This window comes from Phyllostomus discolor, chromosome 10 (assembly GCF_004126475.2).
Source record: "Phyllostomus discolor isolate MPI-MPIP mPhyDis1 chromosome 10, mPhyDis1.pri.v3, whole genome shotgun sequence".
Classification (NCBI taxonomy): domain Eukaryota; kingdom Metazoa; phylum Chordata; class Mammalia; order Chiroptera; family Phyllostomidae; genus Phyllostomus; species Phyllostomus discolor.
The window spans coordinates 42857249-42873880 of record NC_040912.2 but is presented as its reverse complement, the minus strand read 5'-3'; the positions used below and the strand labels follow the sequence as shown (position 1 = coordinate 42873880).

Here is a 16632-nt window from a genome sequence, read left to right as displayed (position 1 = left end):
GCTTCTGGCAAGCACCCACACTACTGTGCTGTCTCTACGAATTTGACTACTAGGTATCTCATGTAAGTGGATTCATATAATATTTGTCTTTTTGTGACTGGCTTATTTCACTTAGTATGTCTTCAAGGTTTGAAAAGATGTTTGTTATTTAAATTACTATGAATTTATATAAGTATGGTGATAAATGTTAAAAAGAAAAAAAACTACACAATTAATGTTTTACTTCCTTTATAAAATCAAAGTCATTTCTCTTTTCTATAAAAATGTGCAGATGTTTCTAACTAGACATCAAGATTTTAAATAATTTAAGTATTTTTCTTTTATTATTATAATTATTATATTATTGTTTTAGAAATAATTTTGAGACTATTTTCAATTATATAGTAATGAAAAATAAGTGAGTTCATAAGGTAAGAAAGCTAATACTTAGATTTATCCAAGATTAAATTAAAGATAAATATTTAAAGATAATTGTGTTAAAGTATGAAGATTTATCTAAGATTCTTTATATTCTTATACTTGAAAGAGTGAATTATAAATCAAGATACCTATAAAATATATGAATTACTAAAGCCCTTACTTATCAAAAATATTAGGGTAGTTGAGCTAAGACAAAAAGTCTGTAAAGTCATAAAAGTCATATTCTTTTCAAATCCTTTTGAATTTCGAAGTTACAGTTCATCAGTCTATCTGAATCACCATGGCCACATAAAATAGCATTAGATGGGTATGCATATGTGGAACACAAACTCCTTTTACTCAAATAGTAGTTAATATTCGCAAACGATATACTGCAATATTTCTGAAGTTTCCAAATCCATTGTTTCGGTTGTCTCCTAATTGCTGGTACAGCCTCAGGAAGATGCCAGAAAAACAGTATTGGAAATGGATTATTAGAGTTCTTATTCTCCAAACAATGTCACTCTTATATTGCAACAAATCTATACTTCCACCCAATGTAATAGCAGAAAATAAATGATATCAAAGGAAAACATATTGCTTATTAGGTGCAAAAAATATTACATACAGAATGCCTGCACATATAATTTTCCAAATTCAAAACCATTTTCTTAGAGCAAAAGCAGAACAGTCAGAAATGGAAGTCACTCCAAACCACCAGCACTGACATCAGTAACTACCTATCATTTACATCTTCAAATGCCCTACAATTCCACATGTTGAACTTTTCCTTCCCGTCTAATATGTGGGACATGCCAAGTGATGATATGCTTTCTGGCAGCCCCAGAATATGCTATAACTATAGAACAACAGATATAGTCTGTCCACTAAAAATACCAGAATCACTCACCTCGTGGATGTAACATAGATAAGCTCACATGTATGCTCTAGGATGATTCTTTTTCCTGAAAATATGTGTATTATTAGTTTAAAACCATTTCTGATACTACAACGATACTACATTTGCCCTGTCAGAATTTATCTATGTAAGAAAACAGCCAAAAAGGCTGTCTATTCCTTAATGACTTTAATACATTTTTCATATTTTAATCCATTGATATTACTGTGTCAACATTTTTTCCTATGGAAGAACCTGCTGAAGCTTCTGAAACTAATATAAAATTTCTCCCATTAATTAAAATGAATTGTCACAAATTATTGCATTTGTTTTGGAAGGAATTTTCCTGCCTCATAGTTCACAAATATCTTATCATCCATAACAATTTATCATAGCATCTTTCAAGTAAGTGAAGTTCTTTTACCCACTATCTTTATTATTGCAAATAATCTGTTGGCTTCCTACCCAATATTCTTTCCTCTATCCTTTCTTTATTAACAACCACAATTTTGTTTCAGGCCCAAACATACTCAGCTCTGGGACATGGAGCACAGTGGTCTGAGACAGCTACCCAGTCTAGCTCCCCACTTTCCCAGATGCCCATCCAGCTTCTCATAGTTATGTTCTGGCCATTGAGACCTAACACAGAAGGAGGGGATTTTTTTATTCATTGAACTAAACTTGATATTTGAGATATATTAGCCATTTTCTGACCTTTAAGTGACTTGCACAAGGGAAAACTCCAAAATACTAAGGATATTAGAGTTGAAGTTAGAAAAAGCCTGGAACCCTGGTAGGTTTTCTAAGCAGCTAAAATATTATCAGCCACTACTTACCTTAAGATTTCTTATCATCTGAGAAAAGGTATATACTCATTTTCTAAAATCATTACAATTTTCTGTCATTTGTAACTCTACACAATCCCTATATGTGTGTGTGTGTATGTATAAATGTTTTACATACGTATATATAACATGTACACACATATTTAAAAGAATGTTTTTCCTTGTACATTTAGAGAAAAATTAAGCAACTAATAGTGGGCAACGGCTGACCTAAACCATAGAGACCGGGTTTCAATACTATACCGGGTTGTATATAAATTAACATTTTAAAGCAAACTAAAAAATTTAAAAAAATACATCGAGTTCAATAAATGTTATCTATTGTTAAAATAAATAATTTGCTGTCTTATTTACCAAAGTTATAATTTGTGGTTTTATTGTTATAGTTTGTCTTGTAGAGTTTATGTTTTGTCATTTGTTACTGATACCTAGATCTGGTAGCTTAAAGAATGTGCACATAAATCCTCCTGCTAAGCATAGCATTGTCAAGTACATTGTCCCTTAGCTGTTGTACTTATCCCTTCAACAAAATTCAGTAGTTTTACTTACCATTATTTTTAATAGTTGTTGCATTATTTCATTTAATGGTGAAAAATTTACTTTTCTTATTTTACAAGGCAAAACAATAGATTAAAAGATACAACACCCTCTCAAATCACCCATTTGTCAATCAGAGATTTAGGAAGGATTCAAACCCTATGATTCTGCTTCTAAAGAACATCTGCCATCTGAGGAATGAACTTCATACTCCAATGTGGTCAAGTCCTTTCTCAGCATAACCACAAATAAGCTTTCAACCTGATATCAAAGTATAACACAAGAAGAACCCTCAGGAGAGAACTTGATTTAAACTCTTCACATTGCAAATGAAGGAAATGAAGCTCGCTCAAATTACTTGGACCTGGGTTCAAAGTAAAGATGGGGAGAAGTGGGAAGCAGCAGGGAACAACTCCTATGGATTATTTTGGGAGAAAATGCTACATGTTACCACTTTAAAATGGTGTGCATAGCTACATTTTCAATAGTTTTCATAAATGTCTGTGCTAGAACTGCTTTGTACCTTCCACTATTCAAATGTCCAGACTGAGGGAGCAAAGAAAGAAGATGTGGAGTGGGGGGTGGGGGGAATGGAGACAACTGTACCTGGAAAACAATAAAATAAAATAAAATAAAAGATGTGGCTTGGATTAGATGAACAAATGTTCTCAGCATATTCCTTAAGAAAAATTGTTAATTGTAGCCTTGCAGCTAAAGCAAGATACTCTTCCTAAGACTGAGGGAGAACTATATCAGGCTCTGTAATGTTTGTGCCAAAGGTCAGGTTGCTACTAGCTGTCAAGACCAGCCTTGTCCCTCTCATTTATGGGGGTGTACATTGCCTCAAACTTTCCCTTCCAAAAGATTATGAAATTGACATGCACTTTATAACTCAATGTAAACTGGGGAGAATAGTTCATTAATTGGAATGGTGCAGGGTGTGTAGGAAGATGAAGGTAGAGATTATCAGCAAGCCAAAATCTGGCTCATTTTTATGTCCTTTATTCATCCTGTGCTTCAGCCACATTAGGCTATTTTAATATTCCATTGACTTTGTTTATTTTTTCTCCTCCTTACCTCAGTTTTTTTCCATCTATACTCAACAAGATGCTGAAGTGAGCATTGATTTTTTTGTTTGTTTTGTTTGTTTGTTTTGTGCCCATTTCTCTGCTTTATCTTGTACTGCCTTCTTCTGATAATAGTGCCCTGATTTCCTTTTTTGAGTGGCTATATTTCTCATTCTGTATAAATGTGGTTAAACTTTTAAGCAATCTTCCCTGCCTTCACTTATCCAATTAAAAAAAAAAACCATTAAACTAGGTGGCTTAAATAACAAATATTTATTTCTTAAAGTTCTAGACATTGAGAAATTCAAGATCAAGGAGCTGGCAGATTGGGGGTTCAGTGGGGCACTCTTCCCAGTTTGCATATGACCATCTTCTCCTTGTCTCCTCATACAGTTGGAAGAGAAAACATCTCTCTTGTGTTTCTGCTTGTAAGGGTACATATCCCATTCGTGAGAGTGCCACTCTCATGACCTAATTCCTACAGGCCCCACCTCCTTGTACCATCACATTGGGGTTTAGGATTCTAGCATAAAACTTTTGAAGCAGCCACAAACAGTCCATAACAGTAGGTCTAGTCCTAATAAGGTCTCCACTGGATGTAAATTCCTTGTTTCCATATATACTAATTGCCAATTATACCTGACAGTTTGGGGGTTGTTTTGGCAATCAGACAACTGAATTATTTTATTAGTTAATTATAATTATAGAACACCAGTCAGTTATAGCCCATAAGAAATAAAACCATGGATAATCTCCCTTTGATTATGTTTATTTTGTAAAATTTTCTGAATTGTCCAGAAAGCTAAGATTATTGACATGAAATTGATTTCTTATATTGTTTTTGCCAAATAAATAGTATAATAATAAAGCAAAATAGTCTATAAGGAATTATAAGAAGGTAATGATCTATCCATATGCTTTAAGATATGCCTATAAGTGACCACACATTTATTTATGTAGGTTTATTGGATGGTGGGGATTTAGAGGGACAGACAGTAGAAAAGCACTATGAACCTATGTTGCTACATTCCTTTTTCAAGAATAGTTTATTGCTTGGATCACCTCAAACATGGAGAAATAAATCACAGAAAAGTTGATTGATTCTGTTATAATCCACAGTCACAAAATTGGTGACAGACCTATCTAATCCAGTCTGTCAGAGCAGTCTCCATTGCCTTTTTAGGTGGAATATTGTGTCTTTGGTTTCTGATGATCTAGAGATCCATCTAATTTTTAGGCAGCTAGAGTACTGTACCAAGTCACTGGATGCATTTAATCTGTAATAGTCATTAAATAAATTATGAGTCAGTAAAATTGTACCTCCCCTAATAATTTTAATGATGATAATTTTAAACATGAGCACACATATAAGACCAGTGGTAACACATTTCAGCTGACTTGTTTGGTTAATTGCTTTTCCATAGCTAGACACATTTAGGTATATGAAAATGTGTACTTCTTCCATATTTTACTCATGATATTAGAGAGTAGAGTCAATCCTTTTATCATGCTTTAATATCTTTGCATGTTGTTTTTCTTCAAAATTTTAGTATTATCACACATTCTGCAATAATAAAAGAGACAACAAACTGTATTAAACCATTGCAGATCATTAGGAGATTTAAAACGAGAGAGAATAATTGCTATTTCAGAGAAAATGACAGAGACAAATGTCAGCATTTGTAATACCCTCCAGTTCATATTGAAAATGTCTTTTTATCATTTTCTTTCCCCTACTATTGCACAGATGGTGTATTATTATTCAGTTTCATTTTTCATTGTTAGCCTTGATCTCAAAGTAAAAGTTAAAGTTATTCTTATGGTTATGATTATAGGCTCCCATGGAGAAGGGAAAGTGGATACTTGCTATATGCCTGGCATTATCTGAAACTTTAAAATCAAGAAATGTAAATGATGGACACGTAGTTAAAAGCAAACTCAACTACATTTTCTATGTCTCTGGATTAAGTGAGCGGTCCCCTAACCTTTTTGGCACAAGGGTCAGTTTCATGGAAGACTGGTTTTCCATGGACCAGGCAGGGGGGAGATTCAGGATGGGTTTCAGGGTGATTCAAACACGTTACATTTATTGTGCACTTTATTTCTGTTATTATTACATTGTAATATATAATGAAACAATTATACAACTCACCATAATGCAGAATCAGTAGGAGCCCTGAGCTTGTTTCCTGCAACTAGGGAGAGGGTCCCATCTAGGGGTGATGGGAGACAGTGACACCCAAAATGTGTTGCTTATATCCAGTAATCTCACTTTGGTTGCTGTCCCTGCGGAAAACCCTGCTTCACAAAGATAGGATGTTGGAAATGGAAGCAAGCTTTTCAGTGCTTCTTTGGCAATCTCAGGATATTCCACTTTGACTTTAAGCCAGAACATATGGAGATTTGAAGTTTCTCAAACATACTTTTAGGGCCACCATCATTTGCAATCTCAGGCAGTTGACCTCTTCCAGCACAGACAAAGTCAATTCACCTGGATTATTCACAAATGGTTGCGGATCCATTTCTTCCCAGTTCAGGGGTCTGTTGTGGTTGGGAAGTAATGCTCAAACTCTTTTGAAAGCTGAGATAGGTGATCATGCACCAGCTGGGAGACAGAAGGCCTAGGCTCAGTCTCTTTTAAAAACTCTGCTAATGTTTGAAAGATGTCAAGAATCCCAATATTCATTCATCAACCCCAAATTCCAGTTTGGCTTTGAATGTAGGCCCTTTATCTGTTGCAATGAACCTGTAATTTAAGTAGGAATCTTGGTATTTTATTTTAAATGCAGCTTTCTTTTTTTCTGGCAGTCTTAGAGTTTTCTGTTGTCTCATCATTGAGTCTCCCTTTCAAAGAAGCTCTTCAAAGACATTTGCTTTTTACTTATTTTGGACAGAGTTAGTTTGTATGCTTGTGACAACTGTGACTGAGGTAAGTGCACAATGGGGGAAAGAGGCACAGACTGAAGTGGAGAATAAAATAATGGGTGGGCCACGTGCAGACTAAAATAAGTATCAAATTCTGACCAAAGCCTGCCACCAGATGCAGCTATACAACTGAAGTATATAAACTCACTTGCCACTATAAAGTCTCCCACCAGATGCAGCTTAATTGTCGTTTGTCACTCACTGACAAAGTTTTGATATGAGTCTGCAAGCAGTTGAAATATTATGGTCTTTGTGCAGTCAAACCTCTCTGCTAATGACAATCTGTATTTGCAGCTGCTCCTCAGTGCTTGCATTGCTGCCTCAGCTCCACCTCAGACCATCAGGCATGAGATCCTCACAAGGAGCGTACAACCTAGATCCCTCACATGTGCAGTTCACAATAGGGTTCATGCTCCTAAGAGAGTCTAATGCTGCATCTAATCTGACAGGAGGTGGAACTCAGGCAGTAATGCCAGCAAAGGGGAACCTCTATAAATACAGATGAACTTTTGCTCATTTGCTCACCATTCACCTCCTGCTGGACATCCTGGTTTCTACTAGGCCACAGACAAAGTACCTGTCCAAAGGTTGGAGACCCCTGCTCCAGATGGCTAATTCAGGCTCTGAATAGGGTATTGTTTGTTAATTTTTCGACTCCCCTAACTCCTAAGCATTGGATGACCTTTATAAAAAGCACTATGTCACAACAAAGTCAGCATAACAAAAGAAAAAATATGTGGCTAAAAAGGAATCAGATGCAAATTTAATCCATTTTCTTAAAAACCTGAGTATATATCAGGATGAGTTCAAAAGGGAAAAAGAAAAAAACTATTATAATAGTTATGAATGATTTAAAATCATTGATGGTAAATAAACCTCAAAATTGTAAGGTTTCTGCAAAAAATTATGAAGGTCAAAGAAAGAACAATTGCTCAACACATCTACATAATTCAGCAGGAATTTATTTTTTTACTTAGGAAATTGGTTTATTGCTTTTTAAAATGTAATCCAAAGTTGAAGCCTAAATTTTAAAAATTGCAGTGATAAAAATATTATAATTGTTATTTTTGGAAAATCCAATTTAAGAATTTACCTGCATTGATTTTTTTAAAAAAAGCAAAAAAAATTCTGGTGATATATCTGAAGAAACATAAAAAACTAACTCAAAAGAATATATGAGAGAGACCCCCCAAATAGAATTTATATATAAAAAATTGTGTATTTAGCTCTGGCTGGTGTGGGTCAGTGGATTGAGTGCCAGCCTATGAACTCAAGAGTTACTTGTTCGATTCACAGTCAAGGCACATGCCTAGGTTGCAGGCCAGGTCCCCAGTAGGGGGCATGTGAGAGGCAACCACACACTGATGTTTCTCTCCATCCCTTTCTCTCTCCCTTCCACCCTCTCTAAAAATGAATAAATAACATTTTTTTAAAATTGTATATTTATTCTTACATGTTTAAATTTCACTTTAAAAGTACACTCCATCTGATGCAACGCATCTATCAAGACTGTTTTTCCACTGCTCAAAACAGTTTTTGAACTCATTGATTTTGATGCCTTCTAGTGCTTCTGCCTTTTTTTGTTTCACCTCTTCCACATCAGAAAAAGTTTCCCTTTGAAGACTTTTTTCATCTGGGGAAACAATAAAAACATCACTTGGGGTGAGATCAGGTGAATAGGGAGGGTGGGGCATGAGGTCATGCCCTTTTTGGTCAAAAAGAGCTGAATACTCAGTGCAGTATAGGCAGATACACTTGTAAACCACTCATCATGAAATGGGTAAATGCATTGAAAGAGTCTTCAGAAAAATACATTGAAGCCAAGCACAGCCTCTCATAACAATACCAGCTGGTACACTGATATGGTTGGGTTCCCAGAACACTCACCTAGCAGGAAATTGTGTACTACAAGGGGCCTTCCCTCCAGAAAATAATTTCAGGATTTTTTTCATCTTCCCTCATATGCACCCCTTTGTTTACTGCAGAATTATTTACAATAGCCAAGATTTGGAAGCAGCCTAAGTTTCCATCTGTAGATGAATGGATAAAATGCTGTGGTACATTTGCACAACAAAATACTACTTGGCTGTTAAAAAAGAAGAAAACCTTACTATCTGTGATCACATAGATAAACCTGGACAACATTATAAAGCTTATAATAAAGTCAAATAAGCCAGTCAAAGAAAGGTAAGTAGCGAAGGATTACACTCATATGTGGAATCTAATGAGCAAAATGAACTAACAAGCAAAATAGTGACAGACTCACAGAGAGTAGACTGATGGCTGTCGAAGGCATGGGGGAGCTGTGTGGGAGGTTAGAGGGTCTGAGCAAAAAAGAGAAAAAACTCATGGGCACAGACTACAGTGTGGTGAGTGCCAGGGAGAAGTGGGGCAGACGGAGGAGGTGGAGGAGGTTATGGGTGGAATAAATGGTGATAGAATGAGACCTGAATTGATGTGGTAAACACACAATAGAGTGTACAGCTGATGTGTTGTAGAATTGTGGACCTGAAAACTGTATAATTTTGTTGACCAGTTTCACCTCAATAAATTAAATAAAAGGGAAAAATAAGAAATGTGAAAAGTAAATAAAAAATTAAAAAGCATAAAATAACCTGTACATACTAGGTAAGCCTTAAACACATTCATTTATAAAACCAAAAATAAGCATATTTAAACAATAAATATTCAAGCTTATTTCATTTTACATTAACAAGCTGCTATGCCCAAATCCACAAAAAACTATAATTTAAAAGAGGTGATGTCTATTATGAATAAAATCGGTGGGGATCAGCAGGGTTAGTTTCATAAACTGTTGCATTATTTTGTGTTTTGAGAACTACAGAAAAAAGTCAGTCTTCTCACGTTAGTTTTTGCTAGCCTGTTTCAACTTAAAACATCTAGATGCCCTGGTACCATAGTTGGTCTGCTCCAAACAAAATGGCTTCATTCTGAAAAGTATCATAACATAGATCATGTCATCCAAATTGACTTAAAAATACACATGCACACACACACACACCCCACTGCTTTATTTGTGAACCCATTTTACAATGATAATACAAAAACCATTCCTTAAAATTTTGAATCCAAAAAGAGACTAATGTATCTTCTAAAGTCTGTGTCACAACTAATCAGTAGTCATGAAGTTGTAACAATTCTAGGCACATAATTTTGAACTGCTACAGGCTGACAAAATAATGAGAAAGGTTTCCAAATATAGATTTGGAATATAGGAATTATTTCCACAAAAATAATGTGGCATGTTATAATTTTGTCTTTGGTCCACCTATTATAAGTTTTTAGAAATTAATTAGGCACCTGAAAAAAACATTATTCATGGTATGTTAGAAGTACAAGTTGTTTTATATTGCCATGTATAATAATGCTTCCTGGGAGGTGGGAACAGGAGGATGATAGTTAAATTTCCAAATTAAGCTGACAGGTTCTAAAAATTCAAAACCCTTCTCCCACAAGGTACAATGCTAGATCCAAGACCCTAGGGGCAAATCTTGCTGATATTGTCAAAGATTCCTCAGAGTGAGTCAGCATTAGAAGTGGGTCGAGGAGGAACAGCAGTTGGGAGGGTGAATTCTCTATGCTCTTGTACACTGTAAAGAGCTATGGGACAATGAACATCCTGCTGATCTATCTGCTTAGAGTTGTGCTCAGCCCAAACTCTTTTTCTTTATGTATGCTTAGTCTTTAATTAATTCTGAGATCTTGGCTGCTTCGGTTTGTACTGCTATTATTCATTTGGTCTGATTTCACTATGAAATGGGATCTAATTTCTTTCCCTATTTGCCATTTTAGAAGCAAAACCAAAATCATTTTGAAATTTCCTTGGCATTATTACAAATACTTTATTATTCATAAAATTATCCCCCAAATATGAAATGCATTTCCCCACAAAAATCTGTAAACCCCTGTCCCTTTACCTATACCATCCCTGCCCAATACATAGGACATATAGTATAGACAAAACAAAGGCTGGGGATAATAGTGGAAATTTGAAGTTTACAAAACATAGAAGGTATCTTCAGATACCAGAAGAAATCTAGGTTCATATAACTCAGACACATCAGCCAAGGAGTAGGATGTGTGTTTGTGTGCATGCATGCATTGGTGCACATGTTAGGTCAGGAGTGGGTGGGCAATGAGAAAATAGGTGTTAGAGATTATGAGGATGATGGTGGAGGAAGCACACAGGATCTCCTCATCATTCTTGTTCACCTAAGTTTTACTGCTCTGCCCCCTGAAAAATAAGGCCCTGATCTGACGCAGTAGAGAAATAAGAAAGGAAAACTGGGTTTTGAGAGGCTGGACCCTTTGGATGACTGTAATTGCAGTGGAAAGGGAAAGGATAAGACAAAAGATTCAAGCACTGGAACCTGGAAGAGAAAGTCATGCATGCTGCCAAGTGGCCAAGTGTGTTGTGGCCCCAAGAGCCTGGAAGAGAAGGGAAGTATGTGCATCAAACTGGCTGTCAAGGACTGCGAAAGTGAGTTATATTATAATGGACTTTTACTGAATTAGAAAACTACTTCCTCCAACTACAGTTCAGGGGCTATTTATACACTTACCAGACATAGTGCTATAAATTAGTAAATTCAATAATCCATATTTGAATGCCATCAATTAAAATTTCCTAAAAATCCACTTTAAACATTGGAGGCTGTATTGCCTCTAGAAATATAGGGAAGACATAGCCAGGAATAAGAAAGAAGACTACACAATGAACTGAAGGCATTCTCAATTTCCTTTTGCCTCATGATTACATAAAAACCACGAGACAGAATTATAAACTGATAAAATGGTATTTACAGGTTGCCATCTTAAAAAATCCTGGCTCACTGCTTAAACTGTTTGCAGTGAAAAGGCCTACAGAAAATGTCTCTTTGAGGTAAACTTCTATTTTTATTGAACCATTACTATTTGTTTTTAACAACAAGTTTTATGAAAATGTCATGTGATTATTTACCTGAGAATATATTTTGCAATGGAGAAAAAATTACAGACTGTAATCATCATTGGAAATTAATTTTTATTGATTTGTGGCATAGGATAACAGCAGAAAGAATAAGAAAAAATCTACAAGGGAGGAGGAAATATATACATACATACACACACATGCAAGGTTTGTCCAGAAAAAGTCCAGCCATTGTTAATATAAGGAGAACAGTTTGTGCAGCATCAATGTAACTCAGCAGCCAAGGAGAGTGGACTGGAAAGTATATGCATGAAGAATGATGACTCACTGTACTAGTCAGTGGGGAGCTAGATGCTGTTGAGTGAGCATGTGTGGCTGTCACATTCAAAATGACTGAGTGAGTAGAGCAACAAATCCGAATTAAATTTTGTGTTAAGCTTGAACATTCCTCCACAGAAACTATTTGGATGATTCAGAAGGCAGCAGCTATGGGCAACTGGTGACTGGAAGCTTTGCCATGACAACCCACCCACTCATGCATCGCATCTCGTGCAGAGTTTTTGGTAAAACATCAAATCACCACAGTGACCCAGCCCCACTACAGTCCAGATTTGGTGACCTGCAACTTCTGACCTTTCCTAAAACTGAAATAACCTTTGAAAGGGAAGAGATTTCAGTTGTCAGTGAGATTCAGGAAAACAGGACAGGACAGCTGATAGTGATTGGCAGAGCTTTATGAGATCCCAAGCTGACTACTTTGAAGGGGACTGAGGCATCATTGTCCTATGTACAGTGTTTCTTATATCGTGTATGTTCTTCTTGGCATATAGTTCATAGATTTTCTTATAATTCTTTGCATTTTGATGGTGGCAGTTGTTACTTCCCTTCTTTAATTTCTGATTTTTTTTTTTCTTATCTGGGTCCTCTCTCTCCTGTTTTTTTTTTTTTTTTTTTTTTTTAGAATCTGTTTAAACATTTGTCAATCTTCTTTCTCCCTTTGCTTTCTGTCCACCTGGAACCCCCTTCCCTCCAGCAATCCCCCCACCTAAGTTCATGTCTATGGGTCGTGCATGTAAGTTCTTTAGCTTTTCCATTTCCTATACCAGTTTTAACATCTTCCTATTTTGTACCTACCAATTATGCTTCATAACCCCTGAACCTTTTTCCCCATTCTCCCTCTTTTCCCTTCCAGCTGATAACCCTCCAAATGATCTCTGTATCTACAATTCTATTCCTGTTCTAGTTGTTTGCTTACTTTGTTTTTTTTTTTTTTTTTTTAGATTTAGTTGTTGATAGTTACGAATTTGGTGCTATTTTATATTCACAGTTTTGATCGTCTTCATTTTCCTAAATGAGTTCCTTTAACATTTCATGTAATAAGGTCTTGGTGATGATGAACTCCTTTAGCCCTATCTTGTCTAGGAAGCACTTTATCTGCCCTTCCATTCTAACTGATAGCTTTGCTGGATAGAATAATCTAGGTGGGAAGTCTTTGTTTTCATCATTTTAAATACTTCTGGCCAGTCTCTTTTTGCCTGCAGTTTCTTTTGAGAAACCAGCTGATAGTCTTATGGGAACTCCCTTGTTAGTAACTGTCTTCTTTTTTGCTGCTTTTAAGATTCTCTCCTTGTCTTTAAGCTTTGACATTTTAATTGTGCTGTATCTTTGTATGGTCTTCTTTGGAACCAACCTATTTGGGATTCTCTGTGCTTTCTGGAGTTGTATGTCTATTTCCTTCACCAAATTAGGGAAGTTTTCTTTCATTATTTTTCAAATATGTTTTCAATTTCTTGCTCTTTCTCTTCTCCTCTGGCATCCCTAAGATTTGGATATTTGTACATCTGAAGATGTCATGAAGGTTCCTTATCCTTGTTGTTTTTTTTTTAATTCTTTTTTCTTTTTGCTGTTCTGGTTGAATGTTTATTTCTTCTTTATGTTCCAAATTGTTGACTCAAATCCTGGCTTCTTCCCTTTCACTGTTGGTTCCCTGTAGATTTTTCCTTATTTCACTTAGTGTAACCTTCATTTCTTCTTTTATATTGTTGTACTCAGTGAGTTTTTTGAGCACCCTAATCATGTGTCTTGAACTCTGCATCTGATAGGTAGGTTATCTCTGTTTCATTTAGTTCATTTTCTGAGGTTTTGATCTGTTCTTTCATTTGGGCCATATTTCTTTGTCTCCTCAATTTGGTAGTTTCCCTATGTTTATTTCTGTGTATTAGGTAAAGCTACTTTGACTTCCCGTCTCAGTAGTGTGGCCTATTGGAGAAAAGGCACCTATAAATTATGTGGGGCAGAGCCTTAGATAACTGCCAGGGCAGGACAACTCTCTTCATTGCTTTGTGGCTCTGTGTCAGGGGAGGACCCAGAGAACATCAGTGCTGCTTCCTGGCTTCTGGAGGTTTGCCCAGCACTTGCCCCATTTCCAGTCTCTTCACCCACTCCCTATATGCTACTGGTGCTGTTCCAGCTGCTGCCCTGGCATTGAATCCAAAAGTGGGAGGGTTTGCATACATTGTAAGGCTGTGTGGGCCCTTTAAGTGGAGTCTCCTGAAAATCTGCCAGTTTCTTTTGCTGTCCCATCCCCCACTGATTTTTACAGCCAGAAGTTATGGGGATTTATCTTCCCAGTGCTGGAACCCTGGGCTTTGTATTTAGCCTGGGGCTGGGATTGCTTGCTCCTAAGGTATCCCTCCCAATTTTTATCCACTACATGTGAATGTGGGACCACCCATTCCACTGCTGCCATCGCTTCTCTGTGCCACACCACATCTACTTGCCTTCCTGCCCCTTCTCCACATGTCCACCTTCCTACCCATCTGGATGAATGTGGCTTCTTTAAATCCTTGCTGGTCAGACTTCCATAGAATTTGATTTTCTGAAATTCCTCAGTGTTATTTTGCTTTTTGAGGTTTAGTGGTAATTCTTTCTGTGGTAGGGTGAGGAGGTCAAGCATGTTTATTTACACCTGCATCTTGACTGGAAGTCTTGTATTTTCTTTAAAATTCTGTATGTCATTTATTTCCACTTTAATCTTCATTATTTACTTCCTTGTACTTACACTGACCTTTGTTCATTGTTTTTCTGGTTCTTTTAGGTATAAGGTCAGATTATTTATTTGAGATTTTTCTTGCATCTTGAGGTAGGCCTGTATGAATTTCCCTATCAAGACTGATTTTGCTGTGTTGCATAGATTTTGGTTTGCTGTGTGTTCATTTTCACTTGTTTCTGGTTAGCTTTTAATTTATTTATTGATTTCATTCTTAACCCATTCATTTTTAAGAACATTTTCTTTAGCCTCCATGTGTTTGAGTGTTTCTCATTTTTTTTTCTTTTGAAGATTTCTAGTTTCATAGCATTATGATCAGAGAAGATGCATGATATGATTTCAAACTTCTCAAACTTACTGAGACTTGTTTTGTGTCCTAATGTGTTCTATGCTAGAAAAAAATGTTCCATTTTCACTCGAACAGAATGTGTATTCTACTACTTTTGGGTGGGATGTTCTGAAGATATCAGTTAAATATACCTGATCTAGTGTCATTTAAGACTTCTGTTTCCTTGTTGATTTTTTGCCTGGAAGATCTATCCATTGATGTCAACAGGGTGTTAAAATCCCATACTATTATTGTATTACTGTCCATGTCTCCCTCATGTTCATCAAGATTTGCTTTATATACTTAGGTGCTCCTATGTTGGGTGCATAAATGTTTACAAGTGTTATATCCTCTGGTTGGCTTTATCCTTTTATCATTATGCAGTATCCTTTTCCTCTTGCTGTAGCCTTTTTTTGAAATCTATTTTACATGATATAAGTATTACATCATCAGCTTTTTTGTTTGTTTGTTTCCATTTGCATGGAATATTTTTCTATCCCATCACTTTCAGTCTGTGTGCATCTTCTGTTCTGAGGTGGGTATCTTATAGACAGCAAATATATGGGTCATGTTTTCTTATCCATTCAGTACCCTGTGTCTTTTGACTTGGACCATTTAATCCACTAATTTTTAAAGTTATTATTGACAGGTACTTACATATTGCCATTTTATTCCTTATACCTATGTTCCTCTCTATATATTTCTTTTTTCTCCTTTTTTCTTCTTAAAGCAGACTCTTTAACATTTCTTGCAGTACTGGTTTGGTGGTACTGAACTCCTTTAGCATTTTTTGTCTGGGAAGCTCTTTATTTTGCTTTCAGTTTTAATGTTGGATAGAGTAGTCTTGGTTGTAGATTCTTGCTTTTTATCGCTTTAAATATTTCATACTCATCCCTTCTGGCCTGAAGTATTTCTGTTGAGAAATCAGCTGATAGTCTTTTTGGAGCTCTTTTGGAGGTAATTAACTCTGTCTCCTGATATGCTTTTTAGATTCTCTCTTTGTCTTTAACCTTTGGTGTTTTACTTATGATGTGTGTTGGTTTAATCTTGATTGGGACTCTGGCTTCCTGAACTTGTGTTCTTTTTTTATTCTCCTGGTTATGGAAATTTCCAGCCATTGTTTCTTCAAACACATTTTTGATTCCTTGTTCACTGTCTTTTCCTTCTGGTACCCCTATGATGCAAATGTGCAAATGTTGTTATGCTTGATGTTGTCCCAGAGGTCCCTCATACTCTTTTTTTTTTATTCTGATTCTCTATTCTTTTTTGTTGTTCTGCTTGGGTGCTTACTGTTACAGTGTCCTCTAATTTCCTCATTTGATCCTCTGTTCTATCTAACCTGCTGTTGATATTTTCTTGTTGGTATTTTCATTTCATCTGAAATGAAAAATACACTATTGTTTTCTTCATTTCTGACTGGTTCTTTTTATGGTTTGTATGTCTTTTTTAGTGCTTACTATGTCTTTGTTTATGTTCTCACTAAGACCATCCATTCTTCCCCTGAGGTCCTTGAGTGTCCTTATAACCATTGTTTTAAACTTTGCATCTGGTATCTTGGTTCCTTTCATTTTATTTAATTATTTCTACAGTGATTTATCTCATTCTTTCATTTGATCCATATTTCTTTGTCTTCCCTTTTTGTTTGTCTTTTTGT

The 16632-nt window shown here is 35.9% G+C and overlaps 1 protein-coding gene across 3 annotated transcripts in view; it reads right to left on the bottom strand.

Annotated features, from left to right (window-relative positions):
* The window catches only part of MAGI2 (membrane associated guanylate kinase, WW and PDZ domain containing 2), a 1408091-nt gene that overhangs the window by 998006 nt on the left and 393453 nt on the right, over nt 1-16632 (bottom strand). The window lies entirely within an intron of this gene.